Genomic DNA, 6,607 nt, shown 5'->3' on the forward strand with positions numbered 1-6,607 from the left:
CAGATAGAGGGCTAATATCCAATATATATAAAGAACTCAAGAAGCTAGACTCCAGAAAACCGAACAACCCTATTAAAAAATGGGGTACAGAGTTAAACAAAGAATTCTCACCTGAAGAACTTCGGATGGCGGAGAAGCATCTTAAAAAATGCTCAACTTCATTAGTTATTAGGGAAATGCAAATCAAAACAACCCTAAGATTTCATCTTACACCAGTCAGAATGGCTAAGATTAAAAATTCAGGAGACAGCAGGTGTTGGAGAGGGTGCGGAGAAAGAGGAACACTCCTCCACTGCTGGTGGGGTTGCAAATTGGTACAACCACTCTGGAAATCAGTCTGGCGGTTCCTCCGAAAACTGGGCACCTCACTTCCAGAAGATCCTGCTATACCACTCCTGGGCATATACCCAGAGGATTCCCCACCATGTAATAAGGATACATGCTCTACTATGTTCATAGCAGCCCTATTTATAATTGCCAGATGCTGGAAAGAACCCAGGTATCCCTCAACAGAAGAGTGGATGCAAAAAATGTGGTATATCTACACAATGGAGTACTATTCAGCCATTAGAAACAATGAATTCATGAAATTCTTAGGCAAATGGATGGAGCTAGAGAACATCATACTAAGTGAGGTAACCCAGACTCAAAAGGTGAATCATGGTATGCACTCACTAATAAGTGGTTATTAACCTAGAAAACTGGAATACCCAAAACATAATCCACACATCAAATGAGATACAAGAAGAAAGCAGGAGTGGTCCCTGGTTCTGGAAAGACTCAGTGAAACAGTATTTGGCAAAACCAGAATGGGGAACTGGGAAGGGGTGGGAGGGAGGACAGGGGAAGAGAAGGGGACTTACGGGACTTTCGGGGAGTGGGGGGGGGGCTAGAAAAGGGGAAATCATTTGAAATGTAAATAAATTATATCGAATAATTAGAAAAAAAAAAAGAATGCTCCTATATAGCGTGCTTTATGACCCTGATGAGCGATGTCAGCAACATAAAAACAGCCTATAATCTTTTTTTTATCTTCAGCAGCCCCAAACTACACAATTTTCATCAGTACTCCATTACATGAGGAGCGTCTAAAACCAGACACTTAGAAGGCCATCCAAAATCTGTATTGAAAGCAGGTTCTTGAGGACCTGCTTCTTAAGCATGGACACTATCTTATAGTGCTAAAATATGCATACTTATTGGAATGTATATAATGGCTCTTCCTGCCTATTCAATATTTCTAATTTTTGTTTTTGTGATCAGCTAGAGCAGCAACACTTCATAACTATGCTAGATTTCTCTAAAATGTCTTCTAAATATGTATATTATTGTTAAAATTGTGATTGTTAGAATGATGCCTGTGACTTCCTATATCACTCCTTTACTTTACAAGGTTAATTTTCCAGTTACAGATGTTTAGGTTGATAGGTTTTATTTGTCAGTGATTAAATATTTCATCCTAACATGTTCAATGATGTCTGACTACTGACAAAAAATCCAATGCAAATTTTATCTTTATTTTCTATAATTAAGGAAACTTTTCTTCTTGTATTTTTTTCTATGTAGATGTGATTTAGACTTATGTCTCACATTTACTGATCTCTTGTAGTGCCAACCATTGATATGTAAAGAGTAAAATGTCTTTGCATTCAGTAGAGGTTTTCTCTTTTCCCCAGCTGGGCTGTAATTCAGGAGTTAGGGTGCTGAATCCTCAGTGTCATACCAAATTTTTGCTGAGTCAATGGCATCTAGGTTCTTGTCTCATGTATTTTTTAATATTATCATTAATTTATTATTTCATATACTACATCCCAACCACAGTTTACCTCTCTCCATTCCTCCCAGGTCTCACCCCCTCCACACTTCTTACCCACTCCTCTTCCTTTTCTGTCATAGAAAAGATCAGGCCTCCCTCAGATATCAACCAAACTTGACATATCAAGTTGCAATAAGATTAGGCACCTCCCCTCATATTAAGGCTGGACAAGGCAACATAGTAGGAGAAAAAAATGTCTACAAAGCAGGCAAAAGAGTCAGAGATACCCTGTGCTCCCACTGTTAGGAGTCCCACAAGAAAGCCCAGCTACACAACTGTAACATATATACAGAGGGTTTAGGTTAGACCCATGAAGGCTCCCTGATTGTTGGTTCAGTCTCACTGACACACTATGGGCTCAGGTTAGTTGAATCTGTGGGGTTTCCTGTGATGCCCTTCCTTGTCTCACTTATTTGAAGAATGATATTCAGGGACCACTAAGGGTAAGTTTTCAGAAGTTTTATTATGAATTCATATGTAGAGATTTAAGATGCAGAGGATAGATGGAGCTCCTGTTTAGTAGAAATAGTTCTTTGGAAATGGGATACTATAGAGCTGCTAGTCTGGGTATTTTGTTATTGTCGTTGTTTACTTCTTTGCATTTTTATTTATTTTTATACATTTTAGCTAAAGAAGAATTATATTACTTATTCCTCCTCTTTCCTCCCTCCAGCCCCTATGTCTCTTCCCACCCAGCCCACCCATTGTCCCCATGCTCCACCACTCTCAAATTGATAAGCTTTTTATTTGATTATTATCATTACATAATATGTATAAATGTGTGTAGAAATATATGACTACATCCTACTGAGCCTGTTTTTATTATTTGTATGTATATGGTTCAAGGCTGTTTATCTTGGATAACCAGTTAAGTTGCATATTCCTTGTGGAGTCTAATTCTCCCTCTCTTAGAAGCCTCTAGTTGCATTTAGTTCTAGAACTGGTGAAAGAAACTAGGGTAAATGATAGGAGAGTGGTAGTCATAACTGGCCCACCCATGAAGTGACCAGGTACCTCCTCTCTATTTTGGTCATAACACTATGTACATCTTCTAGGTAGAAAAAGAGATAACAAGGAATCAGGAACTGGAGAGCTCTTCTGTCATTCCTGGCCTCCAGCAAGGACATTTCTGGAATGGCTACTTAAGACCTACAGGTCTAGTTACCCTATTCTGTTCTCATCACCACTACTCGGGTTTTATACACATCACTAGAGCTTAGTCAGCCTTCTTTAAAAATCTATAAAAAGTACATGTGTGCTTTATGGTGTAAATTTTTAAGTATTCATGCTTGTAATAACATAATTATTTTTGATTTCTCAATAAGTAGTTTAATCATGTTCTTTTTGCTGGTTTTTATTCATTAACATATTGTACTATTTTGCAATCATAAAATTATAGCATTCATATGCAAGTCTTTGATAGAATATTAGGATCTATTTCCCTTTAGTATTAATCATGACGTTGGATTAAATAGTAGACAAGTTTTAAGTTAGTGTCTCTTAGTTCCCAGACTACATTTTTTCTTGTATTCTTAAGTCTGAAAATGTACTCTGTCAACTATAGTTCTCTTTTATCAGCTTGCTTCAGATTAATAGTTGATATAACATTTATTGAAGAAATTATATGGGGTGGGGCTCTGGTAATAAAAGGATTTTACTACTAAGTCTGTCTCTCATTCTGTCTGTCTCTGTATCTCTCTGTCTCTGTGTCTGTCTCTGTCTGCCTCTGTCTCACTATGTCTCTGTCTCTCTCTTTGCACTATCACCATCAACACAGGATAAGCTATGTGTCAGAGATTTTCACATAGCAAGCACTTTTGTGGTTCAGCAGTAGGTACCCCCTCCCCAAAAGTGTCAATGGGTTTCCATTTCCAACCAAAAGAATAGGTGGATTTGTTCCTACAGTAGCCACATTCTCTTGATAGAATTATAAAAAATTTGCTCCTCTAAAATCCCCTAGGTCATTTAACTTTACTCTTAGCCCTGGCAGAATGGTTTCCACATAAACTGCTTTTATTATATTTTAGAAAGTTTTCTCATCTCTTTCAGTAGTCAACTGTGAGTTAATTTTTAAATTTAAAATTACTGTGTTTAAATGGCTTGTGTGGTGTCTACTTTCAGAAATTGTATACAAACAAATGATAAAGTCCATGCATTATTATTTTATCAGAAACTCCCTTACATTGTTGGGAAGTAGTCATACTACTTTAACCTCTAATCAGCAATGTATGAGTGTTGCATCACAACTAATACTTAATACTGTCAAGATCTTTCAATTTAGTTCTTCTGGTGAGTGTATAATGAAGTCTTTTTATAATTCCAATTTAAATTTCCTTGAGTTAAGCTGAATTTCACATTTTATTGTCCCTTAGGATATATTTTAAAATGTAACCTTGTTACAAAGCAAAAGCAAAAACCAAAAGCTTCTCACAGTGTTGAAATGATATTGGGTAAGCCACAGACAGGGCTTGTAATCTCTGGCAACCACATCATTTAGAATCTTGTGCAAAATATATTAGATAACATGCATTTAGATTTAAAGAAATAAAAGAACCAAAATGAAACTTAAGAACTTATATTAGAAAAGTACTGGTATCCTGTATCACACCATGTTTAATTCATTTTAACAAGAGATTGAAATCTTTTATACTTAGGGATTCCCAACATTATCAAAGGAAATGATATTGGCCATAGATTATACAGTTTTGTTTCCATTAGTCATACTAAATTTGGTCTGTTAGCTCAGAGGAATTAAAAACATATGGCTAAGAAGTCATAGGTCATCAAACAAAAGTCTAGTACCACCTGTGGCATGTCTCCTCTTGGGTGGTTGGTCAGGGTTGTCATGAGTTCTAGTTTCCATGTCTGTTCTAGACTACCCAAACAATAAAGACTATTGCTTCAAGTCATAACTGCCCACCAGAATTCAATGTCAAGATCCCATTCCAGAAGAAACTCCATACTTTGGTCACAGGATATGGAAAAATAAAATTGCTGTTGACAAGTAAACTTCCTGCCAGATGACCAGCTGGTACCAGAAAGTACTGTACAGACTTCTAGAGAAAAAAAAAGGCATCAACACTTTTATCATTATCACCCTATGACCCCTATGAATTACAATAGTGACAAGTGTGGAAGAATACTGGTATATTAAATAAAATATTTAATATGATATTGGTATCATAGATAAGGTAACATTTTCATTATAGCTTTATTGTAGCTTTTATTGTAGTGTTCATAATGCATTTAATTAAAAATTATTAAAATAGTCGATGTAATTTTTTGTAGAACTACATGTGGCTGTAGGAAATAATGCTGACATATCTCCTTTCTTTGCACAGCTTTACTGTTCTGATTATTTTCCATTTGCTTATATTTCTAGGGAATCTTTTAAAAAATATAATGCACAATCACAATCAAAGTATTGACTTTGATACCAACATTGATGCCATTCAGACTGTCTGCAGTTTTGAGAGTACTAAATGGTACATAATTTTGCCTCATGTGTATGATTATGCAACCATTAACTCAGCCTAGGTAGATAGCAATTCTCTTGCCATGAGGTTATTTTTAAAACTTTTTTATTATCATTCTCACACTGCTGTGCCTTCATTTCTCTATGATACTTTATGTGATCTTAAGCAAGTACTAATTGGTTTTCTGTTACTCTAATGTTAACATATTAAAACATTTCTACAAACAATATCCTTCTGGGCTCCTGTCAATAAGCACTTGTTGGCATCTACCATAATGTCTGGGTTTGGTGACTGTATATGTGATGGATTCCCAGGTGGGACAGTCTTTGGATGACCTTTTCTCCAGTCTCTGCTCCAAAATTTGTCTCTGCATTTCCTTTTGACAGGAGGAATTCTGTGTTAATATTTTTGAGGTGGGTGAGTGGCTCCATCTGTCAACTAGGGAGTGTGCTTATCCACTGGGTATGGTCTCTACAAGTTTTCTCTTTCCTTTGTTGAAAATTTCAACTAAGTCCTCGCTTTTGGGTCCTGGGAACCTCTTAGGTCCCTGGCATCTGGGGCTTTCTACTGGCTACTCCCAGTTCCCCATCCCCCATTGCTACACACCTACTTTCATGATATTTTTAATAGGCCCTTATGTTTTCCAATGTGAATACTAGAAGTGATTACACTATTCAAACTGAGAAGACTGAGTAAGGCTAACTCCATGACAGGCTTCAAATTAGCAGTTCAGGAGACTAGGCTGTTTCTCCTTCCCAGAACTGGGCAAGTCTGAGCAAGTCAGTTACTAGAAAAACCACAACCCATGGGCAAACAATCAGAAGCTTCCGAATCATCAGAAGCTGCCCCACCACCTGGCCTGAGACAAGAGCTCTGAGTCAGCAACAGTTTCTAGGCTCCGCTCATATAGCCAATCATAAAGACACCCATATCCATAACATAGCCAATCTTAAAGACACCCATATCCATAGAGACCCATCCAATCAATCAAGATAAAGGTCACCTACCCCTCTGTAGAATTTCCATAACCTGCTTTAAATTGAGCCTGAGAGTTCACCTGGACTTCACTATTTGGTAAATGGTAGATCCTTGCATAATAAACTTGTGCAAAATAAAACACTCTTTCCTTTGTACACTATTTGATCCTGCGATATTTTATCCTAGGGTATCATTCTTCAGCAAATTGTGGACACTTACAAAATCATTTAAGATTTTTTTAGCCCCAAATAATGTTGTGATAACATCCTTGATACAGATGCTTACATATTGACATATTGATTTGCAAAATACAGAATTCAGAACCAATACATTTAAA

The sequence above is a fragment of the Apodemus sylvaticus genome, chromosome X (assembly GCF_947179515.1).
Source record: "Apodemus sylvaticus chromosome X, mApoSyl1.1, whole genome shotgun sequence".
NCBI lineage: Eukaryota > Metazoa > Chordata > Mammalia > Rodentia > Muridae > Apodemus > Apodemus sylvaticus.